Raw genomic sequence first — 15,559 nt, forward strand, 5'->3', positions numbered from 1 at the left:
CAGCAGCAACTACATCAACATAGCAACTCTTGAAATTATTAAACTCAACCGATATAACTTTCAACAACAACAACAACAAAATCAGCATAATATCCACTAATGAACATCACCACAACATCACCATGACATGCAACATAACATGCAACATCACCACAACAATCAATAACATTGCAGTCTTCATGACTTCTAACAAAAAGAAAACGCTGGTTATGACTAATATTACAACAATAATTACGACAAGTCTGATACTGCAGGGAACATTACATATGGCAACATTGCTATAACAACTAATATCGTCTCCATCATACATGTAACAACATCACCATAGCAACCATTAACATTGTAGCAAACACTATACGCAACAACAAGCAAAATATTCTCATGATGGCAGCATTTTTCTCTACATCTGTTAAATCATCAGTTTTATTCATTGCATCGTCAATCACGGAACGCTGCTATTTGCATGGAACATGTGTCCAAACTTAATAAACGGTTGATGGAAGACAAGAAGAAGAATTATTATGACATAAATGAGATTCTTGAAATATATTCATCGAACTTATAATCATTTCAATAAACCTCCTGAAACAATATATATGAGTGTTTACATGAGTGTGCATAAGTCTGCATATGTGGGCGACTGTGCGTATCTGTGTGTGAATGTGTGCATATATGTACATGTGTGTGCATGCCTATTCACGTGTGTAAGAATAAAAATGAAAATATCGGTTTGTACAATATAATATTAATATTTGAGAATAACCCTTTTGCTACCAACTCGCATGAGACCGTCGTTGGTTCGATAATACAAATTTCTTGGTTAAGATTGTATAATGCAAAACCTTTCATCAAAACTTCATGTTAATTTATGTTCCAAACACTAGCTTAGTGATAACAAAGTTATTTTACTAAACTCTTCATTATTTCCAAACTGCTTGAAGCAAAGACATTGTATTTCAAATTAAATATGGTGACAAAAGGGTTAAAGATGTGTTATTATGTTTAAAGTTTCTGTTATCTTTTCCAAATTTTGCTGAAGAGTTGTATAAAAGTGATCAATCATCAAAAGATTTGTACTGTTCAAATATGTATCTTTATTGAATAAACCCGACGGTATTGATGAATATATTGTCACGTGAGCCATATTGTATTAGATTTTTCAGTTACTACAGGAAATCGGTGTGGCTGATCTGTTATTAAAACCCTAAATCTAGACATACTGTCTCGCGGTTACACTCTCTCTCGTTTTAAGGTAGTTTGTCTTACGAAACTAGAACGAAGGTGTGTAAAACTGTTTTGGTGCATCTTGACTAATATTGAAATGAGAAGGTGCTCTAAAATATCAGCTACTAGGAGAACATAAGTATGAAACAAAGCGTATATAGACATCTACCTTATTGTCAGTTTGTCATATACTTGCACATGTACTGTTCACACAATTAAATTATAGTAGGCTATTACTCGATACCTACTGTCGTTGGACTTAAATATGATCGGGCTAATTGTTTTTTCGCACACATATCACTGAGAGAGTGGTAATTAAGTGAGCAATCACTAAAATATATGAATTCATGTGATACTGAATACGAATGAAATATTGTATGTTTAAATCTATATAAAAGAATTGAATGAATCAAAATAATTAATAAGGAAATGTAAATTAAATATAAAAACATACTTGAAAATATAATTATCTGAATATCAGAATATTCACCGAGTTGCTATGGGCGTATTTACGAGTGACTGTTTGTGATAACTAACTTATTGGTTTTAATTTGAAATATTCTAAAACATTTTAGATTGTATTAATGTAAATGATATTTGTTGAAAAGTTGTTTCTATTTTAAATTAAGCACAATGCATTTCTTAGTTATATTTCTTATGTTTTTAAGTTGCAATAATTAGGTGTCTTATACATTTATGTATACCGTCTTATGCTTTCAAGAATCTCATCTTTATTTATAACATATTTCAAATGCAAACCAGAGTGACTTCCGTCCGTAACATTACAATTTAATAATCTTTAATCGTAATTAATAATTTATACATTAGGGTGCGTTTTAAATTATATTTTCAAATATGTTATAAGAAACTAAATGATGTTGAGAAAGTTGCTGTCTTTTAGAGTCTAATTAATTTTGAGCATCCCTTTTCTTCCAGCATAATGTCTGTGGGTGTCCGCTATTCTGTGTCAATTATACTTTAAAACAATAGGCTGCGGTATCAGTAAAATGTAATGGTTCTAGTATTATGAATGAACAAGTAGAAACTCTCTCATTGGTCACATTACGTGCGATTATAAAGTTAGTCTTAATTTAAATCTTTACATATTAAAATCAATAGATGCTAAGGTCGGCTGAAAAGTTCATAGGCCCACCAAGATGCCCTCATGGAATGTGGTCAGATAAGGTTTATTCTCCAACATGGTTTCCCTTGCAGTTCACACACTTCTTCCATAGATGTTATATTGCTGGAATCCTGTTGGTGAAGAAGCTTTCTTCCTGTTAGTAAAAAACGTCATCAGCAGCAGATATGACGTCATCAACAGCAGATATGACGTCATCATTAGTACGATACTGGTTCCCAGTCGAGTGTCTTTTCATGTTGGAGTACAGGTAGCCAGATGGGGCAAAATCAGGTAAATAAGGAAGGTGTTTAACCAGTTCAAAGCCACAATAACGCACATCAGTTATTGAAATCAAGGGCTTGTGTACTAGAGCATTGCCCTAATGAACCAAGACTCCTTTAATTTGTTTTCCTGGACGTTTGCTCTTGCTAGACCTTCATAACTGCCTCACCAAGTCGGCTTAATACTATCTATTTATGGTTCAGCCCGTTTGAAAATAGTCAATAAACACAAAAGCTTTGCATCTCAAAAAAACTGATAGCATCACCTTCCCTACAGATGAAGCGATCTTGGCATTCTTTGGAGGAGTTGAGGAGGGCTGTTTCCACTGCATGGACTGTCTCTTTGTATTTGGTTCAATGCGATGAACAATATACTCATCCTGGGTTGCAAACGTTCATGGACATTTGCTGAATCTGGCACAACCAATACGTTTTCCGCGATGTCACCAGTCTGGTGTTCTTTTTATTAGGTGTCTTAAGACGAGGCAACCAACGAGCAGGAACCTTTGTCATGCCAAGTTCATTGTGAAGAATTTTCTCAATTCTCTCACAGGATATGCTAATAACATTGGCTTATTTGATTTATAAACAAATGCCTCTTATCTATCACCATGTAGTGAACACAATCAATGTTTACCTCGATGGTGTTAAAGGCAGGTGGTCTAGTACTTAGGTCAACTTACTGTCTCTTCATTCTCTCGCTAAATTCAGCGGCCCATTTTAGAACTCTTGTCAGAGCTGGAGCGTCATCTGCTAATGTGGAAACCATGACAGCATAAATGTCCTTGGGGACTAATACCTCTTTCAACAGTTTCTTCATGACACCACAATGCCAAATTCTGTCCAGTTTCAAGAGTAAAAGATGCTCGTGACAACTGAAGTCATCTTTGCACAGTTAGATGTCAGTTTTCCTGGAAAGAAACAAGGGGGTTATTAATTAGAATATTTGAAATTAATGCATGATTGATTTCCCACTTCTAGCATTACTCCTTCATAGTCGGTCTATGGCGTTTTCAGCCTACACACCGATATATAGAAATGTGTATCATACCGTAATATCTCAATATATTTTACTTATTTGTTCATTACAGAGACGAGACGAAATCAATTAAAATAATACGCGTGAATGAGTAGGAGGCTATTTTATTTCAAGCAGAGATCGCTAATGAAAACTTTTAGAATAACAATGAATAACTGGCAATATTAAACAAACTGTAGATGTCAGCACTAAAACATTACAAAGGGAATTCATGTATATGTATGTGTGTGTGTGTGTTTGTGTGTGTGTGTGTGTTTGTGTGTACGTGTGTGTGTGTAGATAGATAGATAGTTAGAAAGATAGATAGATAGATAGATAGATAGATAGATAGATAGATAGATAAACAGATAGACAGTTAGATGGATTAATAGGCAGATAGATAGGTGCCAGTATTTTTGTGAGCATGGGTGTATGTGTGTAAATGTATTCGTACATGCATGTGTCGAAAACTGTATGAAACGCCTCAATTTTGCTGCATAGTAAAATCTTGCGACATGTTAATGCTAAACTATATATACAATAAGCTGTAAAGGAATGTGTGGAAAACATATCGATATTATATATATAATCAAAATTAAGCAAAAGGATATCAAGAGGTGACGCAGTACGATTGTTTCAAGCGTCTCCATTTGATTGGAGACGCCTGAAACAGTCATTACATCAAATTATATGCAGGGCTATCCTTGCGTGCATAAATAAATGCAACTTTTAATCAGCTGGACACATTAATATAAATTTACACAAATTATCTAATAGAGCAAGAAGAAGGACAGAGTCCATGTTACTACTAATGTAGCTAAGAATATACTACACTTCTAAGAACTGTATGAATTTTGTTAGGGATTGTGGTTCATTTTTAATTTATTCGGTTTTTTTTTATCAACTACCAAATCTAAGGCTAGAGGACAGTGTCTGTTTAGAATAGAGGGCAGAAGTGAGATGACAGTTGAGTATGGTCATAAGTATTGCTAGGATTTTAGGGTTTCTATAAGTAGCTGTTTATAAAGGAGGCTGGGTAAGGGAATACCCCTAATCCCGATGTTAATTACCAGTTAAAGGGGCAACATGATAATAAAACCTATGATGTTAATACAGAGGAAAATCATGAGGTACTATGGATGATTGTATATAAACAATATTGTTATGCTGTATAAAGATAAGTTTCAAGATTATAAAAATGATACAGTTCTATATTAATGAGATGAGGAATTATGTTCATTTTTTATATTATTTACATTTGACGGATAATTGTCCTCATCTTGTTTTTTGTTAACAAAGCTGATATACCAAGGTATTTTTCGATGTTGTTATTATTATTATAATTATTATTATTATAATAATAATTATTATTATAATAATAATTATTCAGGTCACGGCCAGGAATCGAACTCAGAATCTTGGGGTTAGTAACCCGCAACTTAACCACTAAGCCATATGCCAGTGGGCAATTATGGAGTGAATTTTAGGGCCTATAAATCTAACATTTTTCCTACCCTTCCTTAATAGCGGTTCCCATATGCTATCCATGTCTGCACTCGGTCTGCTTAGAAGGTTGTTGTGTCCTAGCATATGTGCTGCTTCCGAGTTCGATTTCAGGCAGTGACCTGAAGAAGAAGAAGAAGAAGAAGAAGAAGAAGAAGAAGAAGAAGAAGAAGAAGAAGAAGAAGAAGAACAACAACAACAACAACAACAAAAACAACATCGAAAAATACCTCAGGGATGAGAACCCAGGGTCAAAATTTCCCCCATTATCTTCTTCCTGTTTGAGAAAGCGGATCTACACGAAATATCATAGGGCAGCAACTATCCACGTCACCTAATATCAAGCAAACAGCGAATAATTGGTGGCAGAGCCGTAAGTCGATAGCTATTGCAACGGGAGATAATCCCCCGATAATTATCTTCGAGTAGTGAAGCATTTCCCCTTCCATTTTTAAAGGGTCATGGGCCAACGCGTTTTTGGTATCTGACGTTAGGCTTGAAAGCTAAACGGTTTATGGACTGGAAACCTAAGGTAATTCCATAAACCAGCCTTCACATTTTTTTATATATATTGTTCTACATCTTAGAGTGTGCCTCTTCTTTCTCCTTTATGTTTTCTACAAATGATACACACACACACACACACACATATGTATATAAACATTTACGTATAACATAACGATGGAGACTGTACGCAGTGTAACACCTAAAAGGAAAAATTCCATTCTCACTAAATTTGACTGAGTGTGTAGTGTAGTTCCTACATTGCTACAAATAAGAGTCCAAAACCCTTAGAGCCGCATAAAACGCACATGAACTGACACGCGAGTTTATTGATTGCCCTATTCAATCGGTCCATTGATCCGTAGAGAGAAAACAGGTGACCTAGAGACTTGATGCTAGACTCATCAGAGTCATGATATTCCAGTGAAAACAAAGTAGAACAGTGATAAATGAACGATACAGGTATGGCAAGGTGAGCGAAGAGATGCAATAAGTATAAGGTGATTGGAAAGGAGATTGAGAGGAAAAGTAGAAGAGTAGAGATGATCTGGAAAATAACTAAAGGTAAAAGAAGAGGGGAAGAATGGAATGGAAGGCTGAAGGTAAGAAGGGATAAGCGATGGCCAGAAGTCAAGAAGGGGACAGCATTAAAAACATTAATGGTCATGGTGTGTGTACTTGGGTCATCACATTCAAAAACACATTAGCATTGTCTACAGATAAAATACTACCAAGTTTAGTGTATATTGAAATTTGATATAGACATCTTACTCTCATGGTCAACTTAAATATTTAATATTTGGGTCATTATTATTATTATACATAGCGGTTGGAGTGTATTCGAAAAAAATGAAGGCTAAATGGATAGAAAAAGTGCAACGAGCAAGTGTATTAGTTTGTTGCTCGGTTAAAATGAAAAAAGTCGTTTACGTTTCGAGCCTACGCTCTTCAACAGAAAAGAATAAAAGAACATAAAGAGAGAAAGCATGAGGGAAAACTTGTAGATTTCAGCGGTCCAATATGAATTCTACTTAACCACAGTACAACAAGGTGACAGTTGTTAGGTACCAGTATACTAATAATGCATTGATCTTTTGGTGATGTGGTGTAATCCTTTGTCCATATAACACCAGAATTTAATATGAAATAGATCATTATAGAGTACACTATTTACATCATTTACTCATGCACCAATATGTGTGTATGTGCGTATGCTTTATGTATATATATATATATATATATATATATATATATATATATACATAAAGCATACGAACACATACCTGTACGTATGTCTATATGCATGCATTGCATACACATATGTACTATATATATATATATATACGAAACATGGTATCATTCGGGTCATTAAGAAATACAAAAAGGAAAAGACTGAAAAGTCAAAAGCTGTTATCAAGATAGAAGGAAATTCTTCTGTTGCAAGAATAAATCATACAAATGACCAAAATATCAGATAAAATGTTTTAAACAACATTTAACAAGCCGCCATTTTACGAAAGAGAATCTTTCCGAAACCGCATTTTTGATAATATACACACATACATGCATATTATGTGTGAGTAGTGTATGCATATATATATATATATATATATATATATATATGTGTGTGTGTGTGTGTGTGTGTGTGTATGTATGTACGTATGTATACACACATAAGATATAAAACGCACAGCACACACAACTATATACACGTTTAAATATAAAATTTAATTTTTTATTTTAATCATTAAAAACAATTCCCCCTGCCAAATCGTCCGATTAATAATAAGTCAGGCAAGTTTGTGATTTCCATATATATATATGCTTTACTTTTTTTTTTATTTTTAGTTTTGATTTTTCTGAACCTTTTTTCTTACACTTCATTTTCTAGAATAATACAAACGCGAAATTATGCAAGAGTAAATAATTAAATTATTCCAAGTCATTTCAGTCTCTTTTCTTCTCTATGTGTTTCACTGTGTATACTTCCTTTACAGCATTTCATGAATGTAATTTTTCAGACATTATTAATGTAGTATATACGTTGACATTTCAGTAATATTCCAGTGTGCTTTCTCGGATTCAAATCACTCCCGTTCTATACGTATATACAGAAAATATCAGGACACAATATCAGGATACATATATACATACATGCATACATAAATACATATATATATATATGTATATATATATATATATATATATATATATATATATATATATATATATATATATATATATATATATATATGGTGGTAGTCTACTCCCTTTGCAGAGTTTGACCACCTCCTGTACCCTACACCTTAGCTACATCATGACATCTGATGTGGCTTTTTAAATCGGACAGTGTTCTGAAAAGACACCCACGTAGATTGCACCTCCGATTTGAACTACCAAGAGCTGCAGATAACTTCTCCTCTTTGTGAATCTTAAAATATCTCTTGAAGCCTCCGTTGGATTTGAAAACCTTCTGGCATACACTGCATTCAAAGGTGTGCACAGACATATAGGCAGAATAGTTGATGGAGGTTTGTTTTCCATGCATTTGCATATGTATTTGAGGCCAGCAAAAGACAGGCATGGTCTGTCACAGACTGTTCACACAAAAAGATCATTGTCCTTCACCTTTTCAATCGTTACATTTTTCCTTAGATCTCTTTTGAGTCATACTTGTGTTATGCTGGTCTTTTCAAATGCTTTCACTCCACTCCACACTTTTGTTCGCAATCCAACTCGATCAGAGGCAACGGTTTCTATATCTTCTGAAACCATTCCCAGTGACTTCATAGTAATCCTCATGCCGTCCTTAAACCTTTTTTTAGGTTTACGCCGATAGCGTTTCCCCTCCACAAGCTTACTATAAAATAACTCTTCCCGCATACGTTCATCTGCCATTCGAACAATATGGCCACACCATTTTAATTGGTTCCTCAAAAAGTAATATGAAAATTACATATATATATATATATCAACAGGGCTTTAAAAACAACTTTAAAGGATACAAAATAGTCAATTAATTACTGGTTTGTTAATTAGTATTTTGTTGTGACTAGCACTATTCCTAAAATAATAGGTTTAATTATACATCTTTGTTTATATATATGCAAATCAAAATCTAGAAAATGGAGAGAATTTATTAACAGTAAAATTCAATATGTTCACTTACATATCTTTCGATTTTGCCCAAAACAAATAAAATCCACTAATTAAAGCATAAGAAATAAAAAATTAAAACAAAAGAAATAAAATCCAGTAATTAAAACTCATCAGAGGAGTTAAAATGATATATCTTTATGTTATTGCATGTTTTTCTTCGAAAATTAATTCTTTGGGTTCAAAATCGTAACAGCTGTAACTGAACATGTTGGAATTTTGCAGTGAATAAATCATATTAACGCTACTTAACCATTTTCTGGTATATATATATATATATATATATATATATATATATGGGGTGTAGAGCGGGGGAGAGAGTGAGGGAAGGAGGGAGAGAGGGAGGGAGAGAGAGAGGGAGGGAGGGAGAGAGAGGGGGCGGGAGAGAGAGACGGAGGGAGAGAGAGACGGAGGGAGAGAGAGACGGAGGGAGAGAGAGACGGAGGGAGAGAGAGACGGAGGGAGAGAGAGACGGAGGGAGAGAGAGACGGAGGGAGAGAGAGCGAGGCATCACAAAAACTGTTACTCAGAGTTTCAGGTTGGACAGTTTTGGTTTAGAATGGAACAAAATATAATTATATTCATATATGCACAATAGGTAGATACATATTTGAAAATAGTTTTATTTCATTGGTCCTTTCGTCTAACGATCTTTTCAATAACTGGTTATATGAAATTACAATTACGATTGAAAATCATATTTTTCTAAAAATCGGAGGAAACCTTAAATCAAAAAATAGTTTTAATAGAAGGAAAAATATGCATACCCAGGGTAAATAAAGATATATCCGTTTAAAATAAAAACATTTACAAAGAAGTAACATCATAAAATTACATATACATTTATTATACATACACATAACCAAAACCGATATATACATATATACACTAAACATACAAGCGTTGTTACATGCCTATATACATACTCAAAGAAATACAGGCAAAACATAATTATATACAAATGCATATATATGCATCCACGTACATATATATATGCACGCATTACTTCTCCGTGTGTGTTTAAAATAAACAACTTAGTTGTAACAAGCTAGAGAAAGAAAACGAAAAACATCAGAAAATATAAATCGTGGGGGAAAGAAAAAGAAGAAAAAGATAAAGAAAACAAGGAAAAGAAAAAGAAAACAAGGAAAAGAAAAAGAAAACAAGAAATAGGTAAAAGAAAAGATAAAAGGAAAGAACAAGAGAAAAGTAAACAAAGAGAAAAAAAAGAAGAAAAAAATATGTAGAAGAAAGAAAAAAAGAGTAAGAGAAAAAGAGAGAGAGAGAGAGTGAAATGATTTGGAAAGCTATCTAACAAATGTTAAATACTTCGGTGATCTTTCTCTCTCTCTCTCTCTCTCTCTCTCTCTCTCTCTCTCTCTATCTATCTATCAATATATATGTGTGTGTGTGTGTGTATGTGTGTGTGTGTGTGTGTGTGTGTGTGTATACACACATATATAAATATATATATATACACACATTTATACAAACATATATAAATAACCTTCGAGCAGATAGTCAGCAGCGCCGCCTGGCTAAGGCTTGGCTACTCTGCATTGACAAGGGGCAACACCCTGAAACTAGTCTAGTCTGCAGATGCCAAACCAGCAGGGGGACACTGCTGACCTCCCCTGTTCGAAGGTTATAAAGGACACAGGTTTCGTGTGCCACATAGCTAGCTAGAGGCGATGGCTTCTTGGAGCTAATTCACGGCAGCTTTCGTCCTAATTTTGGGACTGCCATGTTGGCTTGGCGATAACTATTAATTTCCAGTACCGCTGCCGTAGTCTCCTTTAGAGAGACTTAGAAATATTAATAACTCTATTTCTGAAAACCAGTGGATAGATTCCACTGAAATTAGATAAATAACCTTCGAGCAGATAGTCAGCAGCGCCGCCTGGCTAAGGCTTGGCTACTCTGCATTGACAAGGGGCAACACCCTGAAACTAGTCTAGTCTGCAGATGCCAAACCAGCAGGGGGACACTGCTGACCTCCCCTGTTCGAAGGTTATAAAGGACACAGGTTTCGTGTGTCACATAGCTAGCTAGAGGCGATGGCTTCTTGGAGCTAATTCACGGCAGCTTTCGTCCTAATTTTGGGACTGCCATGTTGGCTTGGCGATAACTATTAATTTCCAGTACCGCTGCCGTAGTCTCCTTTAGAGAGACTTAGAAATATTAATAACTCTATATATATATATATATATATATATATATATATATATATATATATATATATATATATATATATATATATATATATATATATGTATATATATATATATACATACATATATACATACATGCATATGTGTATATATATATGTAGCAAATGAAAGACGGAAGATGGAATATAGAGGAGGATGCTGAAAAGTTCTTCGTCGCTGCAAGGGTATCACAGGGCTTAGAGAAATTGATGGGCGACTGTAATATGTGTATGAGTATGTATGTATGTATGTATGTATGTATGTATGTATATATGTATATAGATAGATAGATAGATAGATAGATAGATAGATAGATAGATAGATAGATATATAGATAGATAGACATATTACATACACTGTAAAGAACCTATATAATTAAAAATGATAACATTGTTTGACACGTTTTACTTCATTAGCAAATTCTGATTACAACATCGTTATTTGTTTTGTATCATTTTGGCACATAGAAAATACAATATAATATGCCCAGTTACTCACAACTGTCTCTCTATGTCTGTGTTTTTTTAAGTATGCATATACAGTTTTAATACACAGACACAGAAATATGTGAATGCATACAAACACACAAATTATACATAGATGGATACCTTGCAGACAACAAAACATTACCAATTAGGACAACAGCCTTTTAAATCAAGAAAGCCTTAAGCATTTCAGTGGTAATCATGTACTTCTTGAACTGTGATATGTTATGAAACGTTATTCCAAGTTAATCACATCGAAGACATTCAAATTGTATGTCTATCATTACCTACAACTATTTATAGTCAAAGGATCTAAAATTTGCTAGAAGCAATAATGGGAAGACTTGCCTATAGAATGAACCATCAAATACAACAGCGTATTGTGCATCGATTCAAACCGAAAACTTAGGCGTTGTACATCTGAACGACGTTGATGTCTCTATCAATGCATATATATATATATATATACATAAGCGTATGTTGTGTGTGTGTTTGTGTGTGTATATATGTGTGAGTTTGAGTGTGTTTCTGTGCAGAGATAAAAATCAAAACATAAAAATAAACAAGCTTTTGACGGTTTTATAGATATTTCAAAATTATAATGTTATGATGCTAGGTGTTACCATGATTTTGTCCAACCGCTGTATGTATACGTATATATATATATATATATAATATATATATATATATATATATATATATATATATATATATACACACAAACACTAGCTGCTGTACCCGGCGTTGCTAGTGTTTTCCGACCTTGTATTGAAATTTTCTATGTCCACCTTGCCAACTATTACTCAACAGTAAGATTTGCCGTTCAAGATCCATAGTCAAAAGTGGATTTCCTTCAATACATAAATATCTAGGTAGGATATTAATGCAGAGTGCTCTCTAACAATACTTCAAACATTGTAATCAGGAAGAGATTCAGATATTTATTATAGCAACACAAATAGGTTTATCATTACATCCTGGAATACGACATCAATATCCATACACGTTAAAAATGAAACAATGCCGGATCGAATATGAATAATGAATTAAAAGATAGGTATCCGGTATTTAGGGATTTGCAGTGCAGAATATGTCTCACACAGAATCTCCACACCAACTAAAACTGCTTTTAGTCAAATACAAAGGAATTTTGCTGTAAATACTGAAATACACTGCAGTTCTTTCTGATAAACTTCAAGATATTCTCACCTTTTGTTATGTGAATACGGCTTCATTAACCATAAAGACAGACATCGGAATACAACACTTCAAAATATCCGCATTGAGTATTTCATTATTTAAAACCACTGAAGTATATAGTTGACTGTAAAGATAACCGCACAAAAAGTTTCTGGTATAAGTAAATAACTGCGCTTACCCATATTTAATTAAAACAAACTATACAGGCTTTTAAAGTTCGTATTTATGCACCAATTCACAAATTGTCTGTTTTGGGGTAACAAACCGACAAACAAAACAAATCAACACTATGCACATGCATAGTATATACATCATACACAGATACATACACACACACATATATATACATATATATAAGTATATGTGTGTGTGTGTGTGTCTGTATATGTATATGTATATGTATATATATATATATATATATATATATATATATATATATATATATATATATATATATATATATATACATATATACATATATATATATGTGTGTGTGTGTGTGTGTGTGTGTGTGTGTGTGTGTGTGTGTGTGTGTGTGTGTGTGTGTGTGTGTGTACAGGGTGCGCTGAATAAACTGTTGTCTAAATTACGCGCAAATGATAATATCACTGACATCTCATTTTAACAGATATATTTACTCAGATTATATAGAGATACCCTTAAGTACTAAAGAGTATATTTATTCAATAAAATCGCCATTGGATTCAACTACGACTTCCAGACGTCTTTGGAATCTCCTACAACTCTAGTGGATGATCTCTTTGTTTAAGTTGATGAATGCTGCCATTATTTTTGTCTTTAGTTCATCTTTGGTATTAGAAGGCGTTTTGTTGGTCACTCGTTCAACTGAGCCCCACACATAATAATCAAGGGGTTTGCAGTCTGGAGAGTTAGGTAGCCAAATGTTAAAGGTGTTGTTTCAGAAATTGTGTGACAGCTATGACTGAGTTCTCCTGCTTGTGTGACATGCGGCAGGTCCTGTTGCCAGACAGGACTCTGTTGTCTTCCAGCAGCTATCCTCTTGATCCAGGCACTTGATGTAGGTCTCCGTGTTGAGTGCGAGGCTTTGTGGGACGATTAATGGAGGCATAACTACGCCATCATCAGTGATCACTCAAAACACCGTGATGTTGCCTGGATGTTTGATTTTTACCACTATCCGTACATGTCCTTAGATTGCACTGTTCTCAAAATGACACCCAAACTCTCTGAAGTGTTCGTATTGGAGGTTCCAGCGCAAATGCCAGGCAGTACAGCAGTTCGTTTCCAATTTTATGCCACAGTGAATTGCATTATGATGGTGTTTTTTTATCGTACAGACGGTGCCCAACTGACCCTACCACAGTGTGTAGTCGACAAAATAAAAAATAAACAATACACATGCACGAAATGAAAAATATAAATCGCGACAATTTACCCATCGCAGGCAGTATGCACATGATATATATATATTTATTTATTTATGTGTTTCAGCCAAGTGGCTGCGGTCATGCTGGTGCACCATATATATATATATATATATATATATATATATATATATATGCATATATATATATATATATGCATATATATATATATATATACATATATATATATGCATATATATCTATATATATATATATATATATATATAAAGATATATATATATATATATATATATATATGTATGTATGCATGTATGTATGTCTGTATGTATGTATGTATGTATTATATAATATATAATATATAATATATAATATGCGTGTCTCTCTACGCTTGAAATCGACATACAAACAAATACACAGACATATATATAGCGAGATAGAGTGAGAAAGACAGACATGTATATAGATGCATATACATATACATGTGTGTGTGTGTAGATGATTTATACACAAGGTTTTTTAAGTTCAAATATTTGGCTTACAACGTCCGCTCTTTTTTTTTTTTTCACGGCACATTTTGAGAGAAAAAATAAAATATAAGATGTAGAATTCTTTAAGCACGTTTCGAATAATGTGTTAAAGATTTCCTCTATTACAACCATTAGGTCGGTGCAGAGAAGAATGGCTGTCACTATCAGCTGTTAGCGTAACTTTCAACACCGGGTAACTTTTTTACATATGTTTTTTGTAAACTGGGCAGTAGGGACATGATGTATATGAAATTAGCAGCAAGATAGTTTATTAATAAAGAAAATTAACATTTGCTATGTGGACAGAGAAACTCGCAATAAAGAAGAATCCTGCACGAAGGCAAGCGATAGACGAGACATGCTAAGTATAGGATAAAATCTTAGCTACATATGAACACGGTGAAATACATGCGTGCACATACATACATACATATATAATACATTTATGTTTACATATATATATATATATATATTTATATGTGTGTGTGTGTGTGTGTGTGTGTGTGTGTGTGTGTGTGTGTGTGTGTGTGTGTGTGTATGGATGTGTCCGTGTGCGCACGTATGTGTACATATGTATCTGTAAAATTATATACGGTTCAAAATTGCAAGTAAGGTGAACATTTTACTGCAAATATAACTCTACGGATATAAACTATAACTATAAACGTGATATATGCTATGATACATCAGAGGCAGGTTCTTACAAAAGGTCTTTATTCTATGGTGCATTCTAATAGAAATTATCCGTGATGGAATCTGCAAACTTCAGCTAGAGCAAATGAAATAGTGCTAGTTGTCAGTGCTATTCACAAACACACGCTATATACACATATATATATATAAATATATGTATATATATACATTCACACAAATTGCACACAGACATACACACGTCACGTATATATATATATATATATATATATATATATATATATATATATATATATATATATATATATAC

This window comes from Octopus bimaculoides, chromosome 15 (genome assembly GCF_046866305.1).
Source record: "Octopus bimaculoides isolate indiv1 chromosome 15, ASM4686630v1, whole genome shotgun sequence".
In the NCBI taxonomy this organism is placed as follows: Eukaryota; Metazoa; Mollusca; class Cephalopoda; order Octopoda; family Octopodidae; genus Octopus; species Octopus bimaculoides.